Source organism: Pinus tabuliformis, chromosome 8, assembly GCF_031772625.1.
Source record: "Pinus tabuliformis cultivar Carrire ecotype Pingquan chromosome 8, CPIR1, whole genome shotgun sequence".
NCBI lineage: Eukaryota > Viridiplantae > Streptophyta > Pinopsida > Pinales > Pinaceae > Pinus > Pinus tabuliformis.
In genome coordinates this window covers 83066601-83092128 of record NC_142294.1, presented here as the reverse complement: position 1 = coordinate 83092128, position 25528 = coordinate 83066601, and the positions used below count along the sequence as shown (strand labels likewise).

General features: G+C 38.2%; 1 pseudogene; it reads right to left on the bottom strand.

The window, feature by feature from the left end:
- Window positions 1-20418: 20418 nt before the first annotated feature.
- On the bottom strand, window positions 20419-22275 carry LOC149234246 (LEAF RUST 10 DISEASE-RESISTANCE LOCUS RECEPTOR-LIKE PROTEIN KINASE-like 1.1 pseudogene; annotated as a pseudogene).
- Window positions 22276-25528: the final 3253 nt, after the last annotated feature.

Below are 25528 nucleotides of genomic sequence, written 5' to 3'. Positions count from 1 at the left end.
GAATTCTGAGTAATGATACATCAAGGTATTCAAAAGGAAAGAATTTAAAGTGATAGATCATAGTTTAATACCTAAAGGAAGTCAGGGCATTCAGCATTTAAACATTCAGAACATAAACTCATATGGGACCACACAGTTTATAAATGTATACAGGAAGTCAGAGCACATTCAGTGAATTCTGAGTGATTATACATCCATACCACTGTAAGAATTAAGGAAAGGACAACATCACATATTCTGAACATAAAAAATCCTTCATGAATCCTGAGTAATAAGCATTAAGACTATGGAAGTAAAGCATTTCAAAGATAAAAGATGAAGCTCACTGAAGTACACTAAGAATCTCAGCTTCAGAAAAGTCCAACTGCTTCTGTATATATCAATCCCTGCATAGCATTTACAAAAGTAGTCTTTTTCTCTAACATTTTCCAACCCTGATTACATTGCTGTTTCAGCTATATATAGAGCTCTTATTCTAACTGATCGAGATTCCTCCTCCAGCATGAGGGGAATTCGAAAACTACTTCTATTACTGACAACTCTTAAACTCTAACTACTTAATAAATGCAACAAATTGTTGACTGGAGTTTTTAGATATCTAAATCAAGTAGGATTCTAACACCGTGTTATGCTAATAATAGCCTTGATTACAATGGTTCTCGTTCTTTGACATCTGCTCCCCTTTAGTTTGGTTGTAATGGATGTTCAAGGCTCCATGTTTGATCTTCAATGACACATCTTTTCCATTGCCCTGAAACATAGGAAACTATCCCTATTTTACTGGTCTTTGGTTTACCTCAAAATGTTCGAATCCAAAGAAGCGTGTCCTTTATCCTTTAATTACCCAAAATAGAGCAGACTGCCACGTCCTTGATGTGCTATCCACCGTTTTCATGTACCTGTGTGATGACAAAACCTTTCAAAAATATTTGCCGCTTTGTCAATCATAATTGATCAACTGAATTGTAACATGCAGCTACAGCAGTTTCGTAGCGCGCTACGAAACTGCTGTGTAATTTCAAAAGCACAGTCTTCTTCCCTGCCTTTAAAAATTCACTTCGCATAGTTGATGCTTTGGACAAGGTTATGGGAACAACCTGTAAATGAGCATGATTATTAGCCTCAACTTTTCTGCACAGCGTTTAACAACATTTACGGCTAGTGCAAGGGCAGCTGGTGAAGCTTTTTGCTTGTCTCTTCTCAAGCTATTCAGTAAAACAGATAACAGTTGTTGTGATATGTCTTCACTCTCATTCAAACCAAAATCATAATTTTTTGCATTGAAGCAGATACGTTTTCAGTTTGATTCTCACTAGCACTGGCAAGGAAATGTTGAAACATGTCAAGGATGAGATTATCACACTGAAGGTTCAGCATGACAACGCATGACCTGACTTTTGCGGCAGTTTCTAAAATTGTTACCCTCCTTCCAAATGTGGGACTATTCATTTGATCTAGTCCCTGAAGGCTTCCAACAATCAACTGAAATATTTCCCTCATTAAATCATCATTATGTAGTGCTTCAGGTGTCGTTATTCTAGTGATTTCACTAATGCAAGTAACAACAATGAGCCTGGCATCTTTGTCTTGGTGCCTTAGAAGCTCTGTCTTTACCAACGCACTTATGGATGGAATCACTGCATCCTGCATTATCTCAGAAGGTTACTGTTCCACCATAGATAAATAGTCCTCCACTTTCTGAAATTCCTGAACTGTACTTGAAACATTTGGCAGGGGCAACTGAAGTGGTTGTTGACAAATATCATAAATAGTCTCATGGTATTCCTTTTGGAAATCACTCTGAGCATCTCCTTCCGCTGACATCTTTGCTGTCAGATACTTCTTCCTTATGCTACTATCAGCGGTTGTGATGAATTGAAATCATTACCAAACCTCTCTACTTGCACGATTGCCATGTATCTTCTGCACATTCTGTAAAAACCCGAGCATTGACACAGATTGCACAGTTTTTCCAAGACCCATTTCATTTGCAAGAATAACATTTGTATCATTCCTCCAGCTGTTGACAAGAAACTTCAATCCTGATTGAACGACCAAAACCACTGAGTAAAATACAACTGCAAACGTGTGCCAGTACCAAGACACCTAACGACCTAATGATGAGGATAAGCGGTCGGATATGATAGACGAAGTGTATAGGCTGACAATTGTTGATGGATTTTGATGGATATGATAGCTGTGAAAGAATGGCTATGGATTCGAACAAATCCCCAATTTTGTAGCGCAGCCAGTGCAAAATATGAATTATGCGCTACGAAATCACCTAAAACATGTTGCGCTGCGAAACTGTTAAAAGGGATTTATGTGCTGCAAAACCATTTTAAAATGATTACAGGCGCTACGAAATCACCTAGACAATTTCGGCTTTGAAATGAGTTTGGACATATGATATCCATGTGAGATGTGAGACCAATGATAGACTAAAACAGAGAATTGACCCCTTTATACATACCAACAATACTCTTAACAAGACTCCTATTCAAACTATTTAGACTCTAAAACCAGATGAAAAGACTAGACCCAAAATTGACACCAACCCTTTGGCAAACAATCGAACTGATGTGAACAATTTAAAAATTTTTCTTGAGTGATAACAGAGAGGAGATGGCGACTCCACTAATTAGCCAAGCCTTTATTGAATCACCTTGGTATGCTGATATTATTTATGTTTTACAGAACTTAAAATCTCCTCCCGAATTTTCTAGGACTAAAAGTAGGTTTTTAAATATGAAATCCTTGAAATTTTGTATATTAGACAATGATTTGTTTTGGAGAGATCATGAAGATATTCTTCTTAATTTCTTATTGAAAGATGAATCTGAAAGGGTTTTGCAAGAGTTTCATGCAGGTGATTGTGGAGGACACCTTTACTGGAAGACCACTGTAGATAAAATCCTTAGAGCTGGTTTCTACTGGCCTACCTTATTTTCTGATGTCAAGAAATATGTTACCTCCTATTACAAATGCCAAATTTTTGAGGGAAAGAAAAATCTTTTACCTTTACCCCTCAAGCCAATCTCTACTGAAATACCTTTTCAACAATGGGGTTTAGACTTCATTGGTGAAATTCACCCACCCTCCTCTACCTAGCATAAATGGATCCTCACAACCATAGACTATTTCCCAAAATGGATAGAGGCCATACCTTCAAGGCAAGCGATAGACACTCTTATCATAACCTTCCTTGAAACCAATATTCTATCAAGATTTTGATGTCCAACTAAGCTCATTATTGATAATGCAGTAGCCTTTAAATCCAAAAGAATGATAGATTTCTGCAATAAGTATCATATCACCTTGGGTCATTCTACAGCCTATTACCCTCAAGGAAATGGACTAGCAAAATCCTCAAACAAAATCTTGGTAAACATCATCAAGAAGTTACCAGAGGATAGTAAGAAAACGTGGAATAAGAACTTAGTCAATGCCTTATGGGCAGACAAATTGACTACTAAGAAATCAATTTGTACTTCTCCCTGTCAGTTATTTTATGGGATGGGAGCTGTTTTTTTGTCCTCTTTGGGAGTACTAGTAATGAAGATGCTTCAAGAATTACAGGTTGAACCAAATAGTATCCAAAGAAGAATCAACCAAACTGTTCATCTTCAACAAACCAGAGAAGAGGTCTATATCAGGTCTCATGTTGAGCAGGAAAGCGTTAAAAATATTTTTGATAAAAGAACCAAGGCTGAAGATTTCTACCTTGGTGACAAGGTGCTCAAATGGGATTCAAGGAGGGAAGACAAAGGTAAACATGGGAAATTTGATTTCCTATGGAAAGGTCCCTATGTCATTTATGATTTCAGAGGTAATAATGCTTTCTTCCTGAGAGAACTTGATGGTACATAAGTAGAAGGTGGGCCAGTGAATGGTCGAATTCTAAAACATTACTTTGATCCTAGTTACTAATTGTCATTTCCCATTTATACATATTCTATTTTCAAAAGTTTAGTTTGGATTCGATGGTGATTTTTGAAGTTGAAGCCTAAAGAGAAGTCCCTGAGCTTTGAAACATCTACTGTCATAAGTATCAATAATGCAGATGCATAGAGGAACACTTTACAAGGTAACATCAACAACAATTCAGAGGCCACTGATCTAGAAAGTTCTTGACATTTCACTAGAAAATTCTATTCCCCAAGTGGAGCTATTGTTAGGTTCCTATACCAATAGGAGTCATAATTTTGAATGACTAAGGTTAAAGCCTTGTAATGTTGTACATACCTTTGCTTTCTGCAAATGTTTTCCATATTAAAAAATTTAAAAATGTAAAGAGGGTATGTCCTAAAATAATAATCAAAGGACAAAAAGAGTAAGAAAAGTTCCAAAAGATAAAAATATGAGACCATGAAAGTGAGCAAGTAAAATTGCCACTACTATCTACTTTTATGCATAATAAATGATTATGTGTATCTTGTTACTCATGCCACAATCCATGGTAATCAAACTATTTAATCTTGACTATACCATGCTTTGTATTTTATATTTATAGTTAGTGAATAAAATCTGACCAAACAGTTTAATCTTGGCAGAGCATTAGATAGGTAGAGTAAATAAAAGGAGCACATCAATTTAATCTGAGCCCTTGGATGATATAAGGTTAGAATTAGATAGTTTACTTTGTAAAGAAAATGAAAAGATTGATAAGGGTTTGCTAGCCTAAATGCACCCAAATAAAGTGAAGAAAAAATGGTAGGATGAGTAAACGGGTAAGCAGTAGAAAGTTTGCAGAAGTATCATGTGATTACACAAAAACACAAATGTCAAGTGATTACTCATGTTTAAATGCATCTTTCAAATGAGCATAAGCAGTAAACAAAGCAAAGACAATGGTTCACAATATGGTTTATTTAACATCCCCTCATTCATTTCACCCCTTTACTATACTAATTTCCCATAAACAAGTTCTAGTGCTCAAATCCTACAAGTCAAAGGGGCTTAGAGCATTTCTATGACTTTTGGAGGGTCTGAACCCTCGGCTTGATGACTTATAGGCACAAGTACTAGAACCCCCTTCATAAAAAATTCATCTCTCTTCATTTCCCCTCATTTCCCTAATAAAATCACACTTTCCTATGGTTGACATCATTTACCTAGGAAAAGTGGGAACCCCCATGTAAAACCCTTTCAATATAAAAAACCCACAAAAAGCTTTTTTCCTAAGTATAAAGATGAGTGCGCAAATGTTTAATTTACCCTTGTACTAAGGAAAAACCCACTATACCACTGCAATTTCATATTAATTTCTAATATTATTATATAAATTCCCCAAAATCACCATTATCCTGTATTAAATTAATTCCCTATATAAAGTACACCCGACCGTTAGTTTTCATAAAAACTATATAAACTACCGCTTATCCTGATATAACTTCACTTTATTTACCTAATCCCGGTAAAACTTAAGTTAATCTCGCATTGGCCTCACCCGACTCCCTAATCCCTCGTTAAGCCCGACCCAATCACATAACCCATTATTAGTCCCTAAACTAATCCCGAACTGCCATAATGAAATCCCTGGGCCCCCGCGTAGCTTTTCCTCCTGACTACCATTAATCATCCCTCCCCCATATCCAACGACGCAAAACCATATCGGTTGTGCCCGATGGCTGAACAATAACCACCCGATAAGGTAATTTTTCTCCCAGCCCCAGATGCTACATGTTAGACTATGTATGGCATCAGGTGACCCCTCCCGAAAACTGCCCGCACCATAAAAGCAGTGCAACGACCCTCCAAAACCATTTCCCCGCTCAACTGAAAAACAATCAACTGTTCATCCGAAAGTGAAACCTGCCAAAATTAATCATTTTCTTTATAAAGGTCAGGAAACCCTCTTTCGCCCTTTTTCTGTGCATTCTCTTTGTAAGCTATGTAAACCATTGCTACCACTGTAAACATCGAAATTACCCATAGACTTCCAATTCCACTCCAAAAGACGTTGCAGACAGCCTAGCCAACCTTTTCAAAACCATACCAGGACCACACCAACCACTGTAGCTGCCGTGAAACACCATTTTCAGAGCCAATTTTCCCAATTCCAGGTATTTCACCATAAATTACCTCTTACCCCTGCAAATTTCAAGACCTTTAGCCTGTGCAGTATTTTAAATTAAGGAAATTAAGTAAGAATATTGCCAATTTTATAAACTGATCACCTAAACCCTGTAAAAAGTATCAAAACCTTTGATAAACCCCCCAGGGCATAATTCAAATCCACAAGTACTGAATTATGGTTGCCCCTGTCTCTATGTACGTTAGACCCATTACCACTCCACACTTAGACCTGGACCACCTTCCCCTGGCTGACAAGGATTTCCAAATCAAAGACACAACTACAATAGAGCTCCTGCTTAAAAACCATTACTTAAGAAAAGATATATACCTGAACTATACATATGATATTGGCCTCTGGGAGTCCAAGTCCAATTTACCCAGATATCAGTTCCCCCAAGTTCATATCTTTCCAGAAATTGTTCATATGTGCTATGCTTGCTACATCCCTAGCCATAGAGCCATAATGTCTCATGACCAGAAGGTTCTATTCACTATCACAGCTGAGTCCATTAATGAAATGTTGTAGTTCCAACCAAGGTCAAACCTAACCCCACTCTCAATTGGAGACCTGTTGGACTAGTATCCCAAGCTAAGCCCATCAAGATTGGCCTAGTTGTTTCAAACCTTCATTAGAGAGGAAAAGCACATCCCTAAGGACCCCCCTCCATATGTATCAGCTATTTTCTCTCAATGGGGCCAGAACATTGTAACCATGATATCCTATGTTTTGGGTTACTCTACCAATGAATACATTGATGAACTTATTCTTGCTTTCATGTCCATTTATACCCCAAGGCAACCTCCTGCAATCACATATGACTTTTCCAATTTCATAGCTGATAGAATGCATGAGCAGTTCACAAGAATGGGCAATGAGAGAGTATTCAAATACTCCTTTGTATTGTACCATCTATTTTTGTATTATTTGTCGGATAAGTTTCCTTTCACTCTCCAGACACTTGACACCAGGGGCTAGCCCAGATCTATCATTTTTTGGACCCCACTTTTCCATGAGTATAGATCACCTTATACATACTCTGACTTCATAGATTCTTTTGTGTATCCAATCACGACTATGCTCACTAGAAATCCTCCACCTAGGATAAGTCCAGAGATAAAAGGAGTCCTCCAGCTTTCCAAGCAAACCAAAGTGGGAGATTGGTACCTTTACTAAAACCACACAGAAATCATAATATATGGTTGTCTGCTTGCACCATATAAGTTTCCAAATTACCTCCCCATGAGTTTGTTTTCCTTAGAATATTACAGACAGATCATCAATGTAGATGAGGTCAACTTTGTCAATTCCAAGAAGAAGGCCAATTTCAAAATCAAAGATCAGTTAGGTCCCTTCATATGTAATTCCAGAGAGGTAGGGAAAGAGGCATACTTGATCTTACAAAGCCTGAAATTCCAAAGGAGTTTTGTATGGATATATGACCCTTTAGAATTCATTACCAAGAAAAGGCAAAAGGTCAAGCTAGGACCTTTTATCTAGCACCCCATACTAGAAATAGAGGCATATTCAATCAGACAGAAAGGGTGGAAAATACCTTAGTAGACAGTGACAGCACAAGGTATATGTAGAAAATGCTCTGATTGATTTGCAAAAGCAGCTTGATGAGAGCTCTTTTCTGTAGGTACTAGAAGAGCAAGAAAGAGCCATGAGCACCCCTCTAGTCATGCAGACTCGTCATAATGAGGAGAAAAATAGAAAAAGAAATAGAGACGGACCTTCCACTTCAGGAAAGGACACCTCTAATTTGCTACAGGAAAAAAGTCACAGCAAGAGGCAAAGGCTTAATCCAGCCTCTGAACAGGAATACACAGAAGGATTAGCACAGGTGACCAACACAAAGGTATAGAGAAGCAGGCCCATAACTCCATCTGAAGACATATAATAGCCTTCCACATCAAAGACTCAGATGTTCGAAAGGCAGCTTAGTGTGGAACTATCTTCCTTCAGTAGGAATGCTGACACAGACCAGGACATAAAGGACATGTATAAGGAAATCAAAATGAGAAATGAGAGACTTAAAGCCCAAACAGATGCTCAATACCTAAAGCTCACTCCTAGAAATCAAACAAGACTAATGTTAGCCTTTAACATCAAGGAGGGAAAGCTACAAATTTCCTTTATCAAACCTACAACACAGCAGCCCAAGACATCATCAGATTACAAGAGGGTTGACTTTGAAGTGTTGGCAAGGGACATTCATCCCATAGACCAAATAGAACTACACAAACAGGCTGGAGAGATGATATACTCCACCCTTACATGTAAAGCCATAGCTTCCCATCAGCTGCAAAACTCAGTAAACAACATCTCAGCACAGTTTCAGTTGGAGAAGGCCTCCTCATAGGCCAAGGATACCAGGATTAAGTCTTTGGAAGAGTTAATTATTGAATTTGGACACGATCCCAAGGATATTAAAGCTACTAAGTAGTTGATAAAGAAGAAGAATGATGATATTGTTGCACTAAAGAAGCAATTGAAAATTCCCCAACTGCAACATCCTCAAACACTTGAAGTCATAGAGAACCAAACCAAACATGAAGAGTTGATGGACTTGGTCCTAAAACTCAATGATCAACTTAGGGAGATAGAGAAAGAATTGGATAGCTTGATCCAATTGAAACAGACTAACATTGCATCAACTTCTACAAATGTCATCCCTACAGTATCTACGACAATCCCTTTTACACTGGCAACTTCACTTGCATCAACAGCTCCACCTGCTATAGCATTGCCAGTAACAGTAGAGTCTACAACAGTAGCAGAGGCATCAGGAGAAAAGGTAGCAGAATTAGTTAGAGCAATGGAAGAGATGTCAATTCAGGCTACAGAAATGAATAGACTAAAGGAAAAGGTGGCAAGTTTAGAGACTGATTATAAACTTGCACAAATTATGCAAAAAGAAGAAACTCAGAAGGCCAACAGAATGAGTGAAAGGGTCAAAGCCTTGGAGAAAGACTTGACATTAGAGAAACCCCTTGGGCAAGCCAAGGAACTATTATGGGCCAATATCATTGACTCCGTCAAGGATATTTGGCCATCTATTCAGGTTATGTTTGAGCAAATAGAACTGATAAAGATAGCTATAGTAGCTATTCAAAAAGTCAAGGAGGAATTGGGTGATATGCCTGAGGATGTTAGTAAACTCATCTAGTTCCTCAACAACAAAAATATATATGAGCTTCAAGAGCTCAATATAGAGGACAAAACTGAAACTATTTTGGAAATAAGAAAGGTTCTTTCCAAGAGGAACCTAATGCTAAAGTTGGAGGAAAAGTGCAAAAACATGCAGGTGGCCATTGATAGATTCATGGCCAAATTCTAAATTTTGAGGGAAAAAGGATAGCCCAGTCCATTGGTCATCAATAACAAGCTTATGACACAACAGGACTATGACAATAGACTAAGGTAGTTGGCTAAGGAACAAACTAGCACTTCATCTATAAAAGCACTGCCAATAGGCAAAGTTTTGTATAACACATTTGAGAACTTGTTTTTTCTCCAGCATGAGATTAAACACTTATTCATCACTAAGCCCAATTTTGCCAAGTATACCAAAGCTGATGAGATATACCGAAGGATGATGAATGTCAAATTACCTGATGTGGAATGGTGGGAAAGCATGACTAATGTACTGTGAGAAATTTATAGTAAAAAGTTACTGCACAGTAAAAATAGAGCACCCAGGTAAATAGATGAAAATAGGACAGCAGGGTCAAAGAGTATCAGGGTCAAAGAGTATCAGGTGAAAGGTAAAAATTGAAGAAGATTCCATCGTAAGAGACCAAAACTACAACCCAGCATAAAGGGCTACAAATCCAACCATAAAATCCAGCAGTACCATAATAAAAGGGCCATCATGAAATAGTTCAATAGATGTCTCTATCTTCTTGCAAGAAGATATTTGTATTTCCTAGAATAAATCTCAAGTTTGTTTTGAGATATTTTGTAATAGTTTTTGTATAAATACTTCACCATTCGAAGTATGTAGGGTGGATTCTTAGACATTTCTATAGACATTTTTTATCAAAGACTGTAAGCTATTGTATCACTGATTGGACTAGCTAGCTAGATTAATGAATAAAGACAAGACATTTCACTGGATTCATGTGTAGAGCGAAGTGCAGACAAGTATTTTCTCTTGTGTTGTTATTTTTCTTTAAAAATTTTCCACAATCTTTAATGTATCTGAAATCTGAATGCTATAATATGGAATGATATCTCAAAATTTGCTTCATTGCACTCTATTTTAACTATTATGCATTTTAATGTTTTCTGCTAATTATCTAAGTTAAGGAATTCTTGATTGCTCCTTAGTTTAGGTAGTCTCCCTGTAATCTATAGCAAAGGATTCTTAGTTGCCCTTTGTTCATGATTATCCTCTATTCCTCATTTTAATCCCGGTCTGAGAATTCTTAAGTGCTCTCTCACCCTAGTTAAGATCATTTCACCCATCTGGCCCAAAGACCTGCACTTTACTCTGCTAGCTTGCCCTTTGAACACTCCCTTTAGTGAGTTAATTCCAGTTCTGCTGCCCTCCTTTGACTCCATAGCCCAATGGTCCAAAGACATCAATCTATCCATCTGTTTTAAGGATTCCACCATCCAACCATTCAATACAAATCAAAACCCCCTGAACCTTCAGAACTAGCCTAAAATCCCAGCAAAGAATGCTAAACCATATAGAGAGAGCCCTCTATGAGTCATAGTTTGGCTAGAGCCTATACTTAAAAGATTGGTTTGTGGTTACCTCGGTCCTTTCCTTCTTCTGAAAACTTCTAGGGAAAAGTTCTGAGTGATAACAACTCTAGTAATCCTTGTACTTCTTCCTCCTTTAGCTCCTTCCTTTTAGGACTAGGTGTTTCTTCAATTATGATGGGAGTAGGAAAGGGTGGTTTCAGTTTCCCATTGAACCTAATTCTAGTACTTTTATTCTGTTATAAACAATCTACTTGGTATGCCTACTTACCTGGGGCTTAGTAGGGGTGCTTATGCCTACCAAGGTAGTCGCACTCACTTTTTATTCTTATTTTAGGGCGTCTATCCTCTTTTGTTTTGAGGGGTTGGCCATTTCCTTCCCTTTTCTTTTCTTGGTTGTGCCCTTCTTTAGTTTATTGAGGTCTTCTTGGGCCTCTAATATTTCCTACATATCCATGTCTACAAAATCAACCTAAGGGATAAGATGTTGCATGTCATCTAGTGCACTTGTGACAGTTAGCTTGATTAGGTAGTGATGGGACAGGTAGTTGTGTTTTCCCTTTTTTACTTTAGCACTTATTTCTTTTAGGGACTACATGAGGAAAAAGGGAATACTTAGCAACTCATTAACTAGAAGGTGGGATTGAAACCATGACTGGTATAACAATGTAAACTAGTAGGCATAAACAATTCTTAGTTTGTTTTCACGGGAAATATACGTAAGAATGTGGTAAGCCACTTAATCCCAAGGGTTAGGTAGACTTTCTCTCCCTTTACTATTATTGTCTGCATCAAGCTGCTCATTTGGCAAGAAAAATCCCCTCTTAGTAGTGATGGATTCCTACCTTTCTTCCTTGTTCCAATGCATCCCCTTATGGAGAGTTGTAATTTTGCTAATGGAATCCTCTTTGATATAGATCACTAACACTTTGATTACAATGACAAGTTCTTTCCCTTCTAAATTTTGTAGGTTTAGTGCAAACTCCATGGCTGCCTCATCATCAAATCCTCTAAGCTTCTCAAAGAATTCCAACCAATGACAATTTTCCAGTATGGTTACAACCTCATGGTATTGATGGATTATATTAGTATCGTTAGGTTCCTTCCAATTGAAACTGCCCCCCATTTTATCTACAAAGCTCTTCCAAGCAAATTTTAACGTCTTCTCTCTAAAATTTTGTGAGGCTTATTACTTCTTTCTATAATTAGAAGAGAAAAATGTTTCATTTTTGTTGCTATAGGAGACAAAGTTTCTTGTTGCAACAAGGTGCTTTGTTATTTTTTTAATGGGAAAGAGCAACACAGTTTTATCTCATTTTTCCTATTAGACCAAGCATCAATTTATGGAGAAAAAACTAGTGAGCATGGCTTTTTGGCAGATCCAAAATAGCGATTTGTTGCATTATTTTACTTAGAAGCTCCTCTGCTACACTATCCAAGACACCTCCTCTGTGGCGGTTATTCTAAATCATCGACAACATCTTCTAAATAATGGCTTAATTCTCCTCCATTCTTTCTTTCAATGGTCTACAACACTTGTTGTTTATTCCTACACTTGGCTACTGCATCTTAGTCTCAAAACCTCGGCATCTCACTACATCAGATTGCACGGTTCATTGGTCTTCATGCTCTCTCTTGCTTGGATATCAATTGTTAGCTTTATTAGCATGAAACAAACACATACAAATAGACATACATAAGAAGAAGCAAAAGCACAATTAGGGAGAGACCCCGAACCCCCAATGGGAATAGTCATTAGATTATAGAATCCGTATGTTTCATTTAATGTACAACTCGCCTCATATATTATATAGATGATCATAACAGTTATGTCAAACTCAATTCAGTTTTATCCAACCACATAATGGTTCATCTCTATAGTTCACTTTTTACTAACTTCCTTTCTCAAATTACAAGTAGAAATTACTCCAACAAAATTTGAAAATGAAAAATTCTTTTTTTTCTAACAAAACTTGAAAATGAAAAATTCTTTTTCTTTTTATTTTTATGAAAGAAACAAAACCCAAATTGGGAAGCTGAAGTAAAGCAAAGGACAAGGACCTTGAAAACATATTGCGGTGCCTCTTCCTCTTTGATCAACACATTTCTTTTTCTTTTTTTCATGGTCGCTTAAAGGTAGATTACTTCAGACGTGGTCAAATCTTCGTTGAGGGTCAGAAGAAAAGTGCAACCCGTGAAATTTCCGCTTAAATCTTTTAAGAAAACATGCACAAATTGGCGAAATATATACTCCGCTTAAATCTTTTAAGAAAACATACACAAATTGGCGAAATATATACTCTTCTAATATTCATTGAACATACCTCATATCATGGAAAATCGATTATCCCCTCGCTTATTAAAGATTAGTTGCAGGAGTCTCGTCCACAAATATTCAAATCATCAACTAATATCATACTCGGACAATCTCGCGGGCCATTGATGCTTTGCTTGCATGCAACCTTTTTTTTATTGTAGACGGTGGAATACTTCAGAAATATGAAGTACATGGGAGATTCAAACTTCACTTTTATTGATCGCATTTTCAGGATATTTCAAAATATCCACGTATAGGGAACCGCAACTAATCAGATTCTCATCAGTATTTCCAGCATATCTCCACTAACGCTATGACATTTAATATCTTCCGGTCTTCACTAGTCAGTGATTCTCCAATCCACGAGATTGGTGTCAAAGATATGTTTACTTCAATGTGCAGCAGGCACTGCTAGCTTCAGTCATGCCATCGGTCCCTCATGAAGTTGTTGGCAGGTTGCACTTACAACGGCATTAGGATACATTCAACAACATACGGCCAAATATTCGGCTAATCATCCGAGTTACAGGTGACTGACGATAAAGTAACGGGAGAGTGGACGTGGGACGACTTACGAGCAAGGCGATTGATGACAACAGCAACGTGGGTAAACGGAGCATGGACGGCCAGGGGCGTATCCATGGTCGTCTAATGGCGAACGTCGACACTTTACACGTCACATTATTATTTCATAAGCTACAGTGTGAACAACGGCTCCAATGGTCGTCTAGCAGAAATCTAAGTCGTGAAATTAATTCACCCACAATATCATAGATCCACTTAACCAGAAAGAATGCCATACGGCGGAATTGGATAGATACAACAAAAACTTATTTGGGAAGCGGCTTGTTGGGTATTTTTGATGGGAAATACCAAAACCAAACAAAAATATTCACCACAGAGACAATGCTCTGTTTCTTCTGTCCAGGATCATCTTTTGCAGAGAACCTCTTTTAAAAAAATTAACTCAGAACACAGTCCATTACACAGTCACAACAAACACTTCTATTTATTTAAAACAAAAAGACTGATACATATTTCATCCTCTGTGCAAAGAGGGATTCACAAAACAAACTCTGTTACTCTCACAGATTTTCCACTGCTGTGGAAATTACATAAACAGTTTCATACTATTCCTGTGTTTTACAATGGCGAACAACCATTACATGCCTCCCTTGTTCTGTATCTCGCACTGTTGTGCGTTCATTACATTTCCATGAACAACCTCAAAACAATAACGCACGCAGCCACAACACTTCCACCGTGCGCAGGCACAATACATAAAACTGCACAATACATAAAACTGCTGCACGAAGGGACTACACTCTAAACTACAGCACGTAGATTTTTTTTACAACGTATATAAAACATATAAAACGTATGTGCCCATAACCATTTAAAAGGCTTCACCAAATTTAACTCCATTAACTTCATCACCTACGGCGGTCAACCTATGAGTCGTTTACTCCACGCAAAAATTGATATGACGCAGGCCGGTGCCACGTGTCGCCACCACATTCATCGGGCCCGGTCGTTAACCTCCGCGCAGCTTCGCGCCGATCTGAGCCTCCAAAACCGATCCGACGGAATTCGCACGCCAAGCTCCCGCAAACAGAACGACCTTTAGCGTCCGGGGAAAGCAGTTTTGTCGTTCGTACTGGGGACGCGTGGCGGAGTTTCATTGTGTCGGGTCCTCCTCTGCGGGTACAGCCTTTTGCCAAAGGCGGTGCGGGGAGACCGGGCGGTTTCGTTCTGGCGGTTTTGGGTGTTGGTACGGCTGCTGAGTCGGCTGCCCACGTCCGCCTGCTGCCTGCAGTTGGAATTAACATTCCAACACTCCCCTTTAATTTCAACTGCTGGGCATTCAATCATACCCAAACACTTCCTCTCGTAGAGGGATTCCTCAGTACTGCTGTTACAAAGATATCTTCCTCACATAGAGGGATTCACCAACTACTTCTGATGCAGTTCACAAACAAACAAAGTTGTCTTCCTCTTGATAGAGGGATTAACCTGAAACTGTGCTTAAGAGCACCTTTCTCATGACAGAGGGATTCACCATTACAATGTGCTGAAGAGCACCTTCCTCATGACAAAGGGATTCACCATGTGACTGTTCTTAAGAGCACCTTCCTCATGACAGAGGGATTCACTAATGACAATGTGCTGAAAAGCACCTTCCTCTTTAATAGAGGGTTTCACCAAATGACTGCTTCAAATGCAGTTCTAAAACAAACAATCATTGCACTGCTGTGTGTGCAAACTCATTACATTGTTCTTTTATGCTGCTGCATATTCTCTGCTGCACTGTTGTGCCATCTTCTTTACTGTGTCTATCCCACACTGCTGTGTCTACACTTGCACTGCTTCTGCACTTTTCAAAGACAAAATACTCTGTCTTTTCTGGAACAATTACACTGTCCCAATTTATAAATTTACACTGCTGTGTGTAAACATTTCTTACACTCACTGCTGTTGCATATATTGCATTTCAATTCAATGAACAACAAATTCATTACATTTACATTTACTGCTGTAAACAAAATTTTCTTTTACATGTGCTGCTGTCCATTACCTTTCATTTCTTCAACAAAACTTCATGCTGCTGCATTTTCTTATTTGCATTGCTGTGTGCTTCTCCTTCTTGCCATCATGCTGCTGTCCATAACTTCTTGCTGCTGCATTGCCTCTGCAATTTGCACTGTCGCTGCCTTTTGTTTCATCATACTGTTGTGTGCCCATACTCTTGGCACTTCATTCTCCACAAAAAAATAACACAGGCTGCTGCCTTTTCTTATGCACCCTTGCTTCACACAATCTTAGTCTTCATTTTTTTACACAATGCACTACTGTGCAATTCCTTTGGCTTTCTGCTGCCACACACATTCTTATACATCCAGTGTGCATTAAAAATTTGCTGTCCTTGTTTTTCTTTATGCATTTCTTTGCATGTTGCATTGCATAAAAAAACATTACATTTTTTTTACTGCTGTGTGAAAGAATTTCATTGCATTCTCAGCCACTGGGCATTTACGTTCTGCTGCGTTTTGCCTTCTTCTCATTTTCTTCTCACTGCGTTGCATTTTCATTCCCAATAGAAAACATTTCAATCTGCTGTGTATTATACTCACTCTGCTGTGAGTATATTCTCTCATACTACATAAAAGGAAACTACCTTCCATTGCTATGCATTTCAATGCATGTGCTCCATAACAAAAAAAATTTCAAACTGCTGTTTTATGTTTTGTCCTCCCACCGCTGTGAGGGTCTCCATGCTCTGCATACTTTTCTTCTTGCGCTGCTGCTCTTTACATTTGAGCGCTGCCCCCATTTCTTTTCTGCTGTTATGGCAGATTTAACTTCATATTTTTCCTTTATAAAAAGGTCTTCATCAAAAGGTGATTGTTAATACAGTTCAGCAAACAAAAAATTACAAGCTCCCCTTTAATGTATGCTTGTCTTCTTTTAGCAAGTTTTCTCAAAACAAACTTAGATCAGCTGCGTTGCTTAAGGGGCTTTCACACTGTATTTCTTTTCTTCTCCATACTTGTGTAACTTTCTTCTTTTGTGTGGGTCTAGCTTGCATAGCAGCCCATCTTAAGTTACACTCACGTGCCATATGCCCAATGTTATGACACTTGAAACATTCTACATTTTTCATGAATAAAAATTCATGATTTCTTCTTGTGAAATTGTTTTTTGGAGATTTTCGGGGACCACAACATCTATCTCCATGAAATGCTCTACAGTCTTTTGCCATATGACCAAAGTTTGAGCAAGAGTAACAATAACCATAAAATGAACTTTGGTACCTTGGAGATGGAGGTTTCCTTGATGTGCTTCTGAAGCCTTGCTGCCTTGAGATCCTTTGATGATCACCATTGCCTCTTGCCTTCTTGCCATCAGCTACATTTCTTCTTGGAGCTGGATTTCTTCTATTGCTGCCTTCATTTTTCTCCTTGCCTTTGCTGGAACTAGGAGCATCACCATCTCTTTCTGGCTTCTTCACATCTCCTTTGCTTAAAGCATCCTCATCCTTGTTTGAGGGTTCACCTACATACCCAAGTCCTGATTTATCAGATGGAGATCTGTGATAGCTGAGCATGTCATCCAAAGCTTGAGAGCTCTTCATGATCTTGTTCATCCCTTCAACCTTCTTCCTGAGGAGGACAATCTCTTCTTCTAACTTTTCACATTCATTACTTTTCTTTGCTAGTTGTTCCTCAGTTTCTTCCTTGCTACGAGTAGCTTCAGCTGCTACTATTTTGAAGGAGATAATATTTGTCTTCATTTTGGAGATTTCTTCATCTTTTGCTTGACTGCTCTTCATTTTCTTTTCAGCTCCTTGTGCCTGCTTCTTGGCTTCTTGTAGTTCGGACTTAAGGGAGGAGACCTCTACCTTATATTGTCCAATCTCTTCCATAAGCTTATTCACTCTCATGTGCCTTTGTTCAAGCTGACTTGACAAGGCGTCTTCCTGCTTCTTTGCTTCATTCAGCTGATTTGTCATGGATATGACTTCTTCATGATGTTTCTTCTTGCATTGGTCAAGCTCCTTCTTAAGTTTGGCAAGCTCTTCATCCCTTTCTTTTACCTGAAGCTTGATGGGGTCAAGCTTTTCATTCTCAGCTTCTATGATGGGTTCTTCTTGACTCATTGTCATGGTCAGTGCTCCCTTTGCATGAAGGTCATGCAGTCTGTCCCATATATCCTTTGCTGATGTATATTTTCCTAGATTCCTCTTCACAGAATCAGGCAGTCCATCCAAGATAGTCTTTGTTGCTTGTGCATCATACTCCATGGATTCTTTATCCATCTTGCTGTCATCAATCACTGACTCCCAGACTTCAATCCCCTCAGACATTAGGAAAGCCCTCATCTTTATTTCCCATACATCAAAGTTTCCATCAAACTTTGGGGTTTCAAATAAAATGTATTCTAATGGATTGCCTTCTAGTTTAGTAGAGGGGGGAGACACATTTTTAACAGGCCTGGAGGCTTTCTTCTTTGACCTTGCCATTCTTATCTATGCTTTAAATACTTGACTGTGTTTTCTTTTAAGTCACTGACTGTTCCTTTAACAGTTACAGAAAGGAAAGCTTTGAAAAATACCTTAACTCTTTTGGCTGAGTCTTCACACTGCTGGAGAAGTTTGACTGCTGCAACCACACCTTCCTTCAGCTTCTTTGAGTCTTCAAAGAGCCTGGACTAGCTTTGATACCACTGTTGGGTATTTTTGACGGGAAATACCAAAACCAAACAAAAATATTCACCACAGAGACAATGCTCTGTTTCTTCTGTCCAGGATCTTTTGCAGAGAACCTCTTTTAAAAAAATTAACTCAGAACATAGTCCATTACACAGTCACAACAAACACTTCTATTTATTTAAAACAAAAACACTGATACATATTTCATCCTCTGTGCAAAGAGAGATTCACAAAACAAACTCTGTTACTCTCACAGATTTTCCACTGCTGTGGAAATTACATAAACAGTTTCATACTATTCCTGTGTTTTACAATGGCGAACAACCATTACATGCCTCCCTTGTTCTGTATCTCGCACTGCTGTGCGTTCATTACATTTCCATGAACAACCTCAAAACAATAACGCACGCAGCCACAACACTTCCACCGTGCGCAGGCACAATACATAAAACTGCTGCACGAAGGGACTACACTCTAAAACTACAGCACATAGATTTTTTTTACAACATATATAAAACATATATAAAACATATAAAACGTATGTGCCCATAACCATTTAAAAGACTTCACCAAATCTACGTAAAGACATTTAACTCCATTAACTTCATCACCTACGGCGGTCAACCTATGAGTCGTTTACTCCACGCAAAAATTGATTTGACGCAGGCCGGTGCCACGTGTCGCCACCACATTCATCGGGCCCGGTCGTTAACCTCCGCGCAGCTTCGCGCCGATCCGAGCCTCCAAAAACGATCTGACGGAATTCGCACGCCAAGCTCCCGCAAACAGAACGACCTTTAGCGTCCGGGGAAAGCAGTTTCGTCGTTCGTACTGGGGACGCGTGGCGAAGTTTCATTGTGTCGGGTCCTCCTCTGCGGGTACAGCCTTTTGCCAAAGGCGGTGCGGGGAGACCGGGCAGTTTCGTTCTGGCGGTTTTGGGTATTGGTACGGCTGCTGAGTCGACTGCCCACGTCCGTCTGCTGCCTGCAGTTGGAATTAACATTCCAACACGGCTTACTGTAGTAAACTCCCTCCCATCCGCTTCCATCCCAACTCCTAAATTTAAACCATACATTTCTATTTAATGATAATTTTATTTTCATGATTTATATTCATGGAAAAATTCAATGAAACAGGTTCTCGAATTGGAAAACAACTTTATTAAGATTTATTTCCATATTCGATATCTATTAAAAACAAAAAAATTAATCAAACGGATTTAATTTTGATTTTTTTTTTAATTTTTTTCTTTAACATAATAACCAAAAACTTAACTCTTAAATCACAACTCTAACCTATTTACGATTAAATTATATTATATTTTTGTTAATGAAGTTTTTATTTTAAGATTTCAAAAAAAGTAGATTTATGAAGTTTATTTAGATTTATTAAATTTAGGTTTATTAAATTTATTAGATATATGAGGTTGATCTAAGTTTATTAGGTTGTTTTAAGTTTTTTTAAGATTAAATTTAAATTTATAAATTTGTTTGGTTGACTAAATTAATCTAAATTTACAAAATTACATAAATTGATTTAAATTTACTAGATTTATCACATTTATTATGTTAACCATAAACTATTATAATCAACTATTGTTAAAATAGTGAATTATGATAAGCCATAATTTATCATAATAAATTATAATTAAATATTTATAACTATGATCATCCATAATCAACTATATAACATTTTTCAACTATAATTTAAATATATTTATACATACACCTATTAAGTCTCCCAAAATGAATAATTAACACAACTAAACTAATGCAATAATTAAAATAAATTGATCACATCATTTTCCACCTTCTGAAATAGATTTTATATTTTAAAATATAAATAAATAAATTAGATTCTCTTATTTTTTCCACACCAACGGAATGGTATGTCCTGACATAAATTTAGATTATAAAGTATTATTAAACCAAATTAAAGTGATAAAACATTACAAAACACGAAAGCAACAAACAATTATGTCCGAGTATTATATCTGGGAGTGTTCGTCCGTAAAGCGGAAAGTTGCATATAAACTGGAGGTAAAGGTTTATGTATTTCTGTGTGTAGTCGAGCTTATCCTTGCACTGGGCCACTTGTCCTTCACAGAGAAGGGAGATAACGACACTGTGTCTGGCTATTTGACTTGGAAAACGATCCCAATTGTTCTTCACCAGAACCAGTTGAAGTACCACTCGAATGTCGGATTTTCTCAAGCTGAGCAACAACTTCCTTCATATCCGGTCTCTCATCCCTCTCTGACGCCAGGCATCTCAACGCCAATTCTGCAACTGCACTTATCATTACCTTCACCTCATGATTTACTTGAAACTCCAACTGCGGATCCACTAGTTCATGCAAAGCCCCTTCCTGAATCTTTGTTATCGCCAAGTTAGCAAGGTTGATTTCCTTTCTGTTCCGATTTATGTCCATTGCTATTTTGGCAGAGATGATCTCCACCAAAACGACCCCGAAGCTGTAGACATCGGATTTCTCAGTCAGCTGATAGCACTGATGGTACTCTGGGTCAACGTACCCTGGAGAGCCTTGTGGGATAGTAGTAACATGTGAAGCATCCACAGGCAGAAGCCTGCAAAGCCCAAAATCAGCCAATTTGATATCCAAATTCTCGTCCAAGAGAATATTAGAGGATTTCACATCTCTGTGGATTACAGGGGGCTCAAGGCTGTGAAGAAAAGCCAAGGCCTGGGCAGTTTGAATTGCAATGTTCAAGCGTGTTTCCCAAGGTAATCCCTTGGGGCTTTTGCGATCGCCATGAAGATGATCGGCCAGGGTTCCATTTGGGACAAACTCGTACACAAGTAGCAACTCTGGACTGTCCGCAGGGGTGCAGCCATAAAGACGAAGGACGTGTGGATGATGCAACGTCGAAAATATCGTCACCTCATTGATGAACTGCTCGAGTCTCCTAGAGTTATCCTGATATAGTCTCTTTACGGCCACAATTCGTCCGTCCCAAAGTTTACCCATATACACCGACCCGAACCCTCCAACTCCAAGTTCGTTCTCCTCGTGGAAGCAATTTGTTGACTCACGAAGTGCTTCGTAAGAGAATATTGGCAAATTTCCCATCTCACGCCCAGGTAAATGTCTAGGAAGAGCCCCGCCAGTAGGAGGTTTTATGTTCTTCAGACGACAAGTTAAGGACAGTACCGCTAGCAACGCAGCTCCTCCAACGGAGCAACCTGCAGTGGAATGAAGAGATTTATATCAATGTGATCTTCGTCCAACCCGGAAAAGAATGCGAAACCAATTCACAGCATGGTTAAATCGGAGAAACAGAATAGGAAGAAATCATAAACTCACCTATTATAATGGCTCTTCGGCGATCTGTAACGCGGCCATAACAAAACTATAGTAAGCGACGGGAAGGATTTGCATATACATATAACAATATATTCTTGTTTATGATGATGGGGCATATACTTATACCTATGAGTAAATTCATAACATCTTAACTGAAGCAGCAGTTGCAAGTAGTTTTGGGTAAATTTAAAAATAAAGCATACCTTGGCCGTGGCAGTTATCCGTACGGGGTCCATTCTTGCAATAACACACGAACGGTGCAGGTGAATCCGAAGTGTTGTAACGGTAGCCACATATCCCCTGACTTGCTTCACATGATTTACAGCTTTCATCTCTCTTTGTATCATTGTAAAGCAGTCGCATTGATCCCACATCAACTGTTACTTGTGTCTTAGAACATCCCCGAATCAAGTTCCCATTGTCAAACAAACCGTAGTAGACACTAGCATTACATTTCCCGTGAAGAATTCTCATGTTGTCCAACTGACCCTCATTATTACAATTGTACACGAAGAGGGTCCTGTTCTCTCTAGCGAATATCACGGCTGTGTCCGTACGTCGTTGATGCGGTATCAGCATGTGAGTGGGATGATCTATGAATCTGCACTTCTCGCCCTTCACAACGAAGCACATGTCAGGATTGTAGTGTAGTATTGTGTAATTCTGGCCCTGAATTGTGATTACTGTAGTTAGGTTCTGCACACAGTCGATCTGAAAGTGAGGGTGACCGCATCCACGGTTTCCCACACCGAAAGGATACGGTGTATCTGTAAACCCGCATCTACTAGTATTTTTGCAATACTGGTATTGCAGGTCCAAGCATAAGTAGCAGGGGAATAGAGAGGCACAGCAGGCAGTAAGGATAAGGAAGAACAGGTGTCGAGGAAGGGAAGGATGAAGGAGATGAGCATATAATTCCATTGGGAGAAGATGAGATGATAGACGTTGTATCAGGGTTGGGAAGAAAAAAGAAAAACCTTACCAGCAATAGGATGAACGACAATGAAGTGTAGGTGGTGTTAAATAACTCAAGAAAGTCGATTAAATTGAGCGAAATCGGCTTATTCATCTAAAGTAGTTTTTAACATAAACGTCCAAAGATTTAATTTAGACCCATCGATTCCCTTTCCTTTCCTGGTTCCCAAATAAATTAATTTCGTTGGATCGTCAGTATTCTATATATTAATGGTTTTAAGAGGTAAGGTTGAAAGAAAGACGGTACCACGAAGATGATGGGTATTGATAATTCTCTTGGAGAAAATAAAATTATGACAAATTCTTTGAGGTCAACAACTGGCATTTTCAGAGTATGGAAAACTTCCTGGACATAGAGCCAACATATCGTGCAGTTAATCCGAGAGAATCGCATTTTCAGCAATCATTTATTCCACAAAAATGCGGCAGAATCGTATTTGCGGGGAGAATTTTTTCCACCAAAATCGGGAGAACACTTTTGCTTTTGGTCAACAGAAAATTGTAGAAATCTATGTGCTTTTGAAACTTTCTACGTCCACAAAGACTTTGAAAGACCTTGGAAGTTCGAAGCCCTCAAATTTCGCTCAAAAGCAAAATAAAAAACAAACCAAATAACCAAAAGAACGCGGAGTGGAACGGAAGCCATGAGTCTTTGGTAGATTCAGCGTTCAGCATAATGAAGCCACTCAGCTTAATTAAAAGCAAGTCAGTCGACCAGCCGTTCTTTCTGTTTGGTAAAGCGGTAAGCCGCGAAGGAGCGAAGTTTCCATCATACACATGGAGCAGTAGTCTGCACGTCAATTTACTCCGAAATATATTTTTGGTCGTTAATTGCAGTCAACAAAGTGATCGTGAGCTTTGTTTTTAAGTGTATTGGTATTAAAAAAATTTAAAAAACGTTTACATAATTGGGCGTCTTATTTGAAAGATTTTGTCTTTTGATTTAAAATTTTAAAAAGTTTTTTTTGGTTAATGGTTAAGTGAGTGGCAAGTTCAACGAATTTGAAAAAGGTCGTTCCAAAGCTTTATGATGAAGACATATTAAAAGGTGGTTGTGAAAGGTTCGAGATCTTGTGAAAACAGTTTTTATATATAAAAAAATTGCATGGTATTAAAAGTATAGAAAGATGCATGGTATTATTTGATTTGATTTGTAAAAGGAGAATTAAAGAAATAGAGTGGTGAATTGGTTTTATTTTTTTTGTTTTTCTCAATCATGACACTGATTTTTTTTTGACAATGGTTTTTGGGTGGAGATTATGTTTTACATGGGTGCATATTGAAAATTATATTTTTCTTAGGGGCGATATGGAAGATAGCTTTAAGTAATCAGGAAAATAGCTATAAGACAGGGGAAATACAAAATTCATGAATTTCAAAGAGCGACTGAAGAAGATTAAGAAAAAGAATCGAAAATAAGAGGTACAGATTGTTGCCGTGTTTAGAGAGGTTCAAGCTGCAGTCGAGAAACTGAGAAGTCTAGCATAAGACAAGGAAGAAATCAAGGTTGATTGGTGTAGCGTGGATCTGCTACCACCTAATATGTTTACTCATGCCCTAGATTTGAGTTTCATTCAACAAGCAATGGTTGAAACGATTATGTGCAAGATAGAAAACACTACAACTTCCAAGGAAGCATGGAAGATCTTGGAAGAAGAATTTGGTGCAAGGGGAGTGACATACAATAGCAGGTTACGTCACAAGAAGAGAAGTCAATCACAAATATGAAAGTATATAAACAAGACTTTGAGAGGACATCAAAGCTTGAAGAATCCTACTCAAAAGTGGATGATGGTCGTGAAGGTTATAAAAGTGAAACCCATGATGCAGACATGCATATGGATGAAGAAGGCACAACAAAGATGAGAAGTTGAAGTCTTTGTGTGTGAAACAGAGCAAGAGCAGATAAATGCTCAAGGACTCCACTGTAAAGTGGATTGTGCATATGATGGTGAATCCCACTGTGACAAAACACATGTAGATTATGACTGCAAAGTGAGATGTGAATTGGTGAATCCATCCATAGCTCATGGTTTTGGTGAAATTCAAATTATCAATGAAATTGAAGATGAGCACATGCATGCTCAGATATCCCACCATAGTGTGGATGAACATTATTTTGATGTTATGTGTGGTTTCTTTTTTGAAACAGGGATTGATTATGGCAATATGGTAAGCGCCATGTTTGATGAAGAATTGAAGGTTGAAGCTGCCACTGTAGCAACAAGATATGAAGTAGTTGGAATTGCTCATGAAGCAGTACATGATCTAGCAACAACTGATGATCAAGAAGAGGATAAAGTGATTGAAGAGTGTTTTATGAGAATATCCACTAATAGCATAACAGTGGAAGATAACCTCCATGAAGTTGAAAAGAAGTCAAAAAAGGAATTCAAGGTTGTCAATAATTTGGATGCATATTTGAAGCTCATTGAAGAATGGATTCATAAACCAATTGAACTAATTGATGCTAGTCTTAAAGCAACAACTAGAATAAAATAATTAAATGAAATGGTGAATGGTGATCTTGAGTGTGTAGATTAGAGGAAAAAAACAGTACTACCTGATTATGAATGTAAAGAGAATACTTTGGATGTTTCTAAAGACAAAGATGAATGAATTGAAACAATTTTTCAGAAATGGAGTCGAGAAGAGATAAGATTCTACTATCAAGAAATATGGCAAAAAGAAAGTCAGAAATATGAAACGCAAGAAGCAGAGCAAAGAACATAATTTGAAGATGAAGAGTTATGGCAACGGTCTATAGTTGAACGAATCTTTGAGGACGAAGTTGTAGAAGACCGACTCATGTGAGATTCAAGACAAGTCAAAGAAATATCGCAACAACAACATGTAAAGAAATATGGAACCTACAATAAGAACATTCAACAGAGAATGAAACACTTTTGAG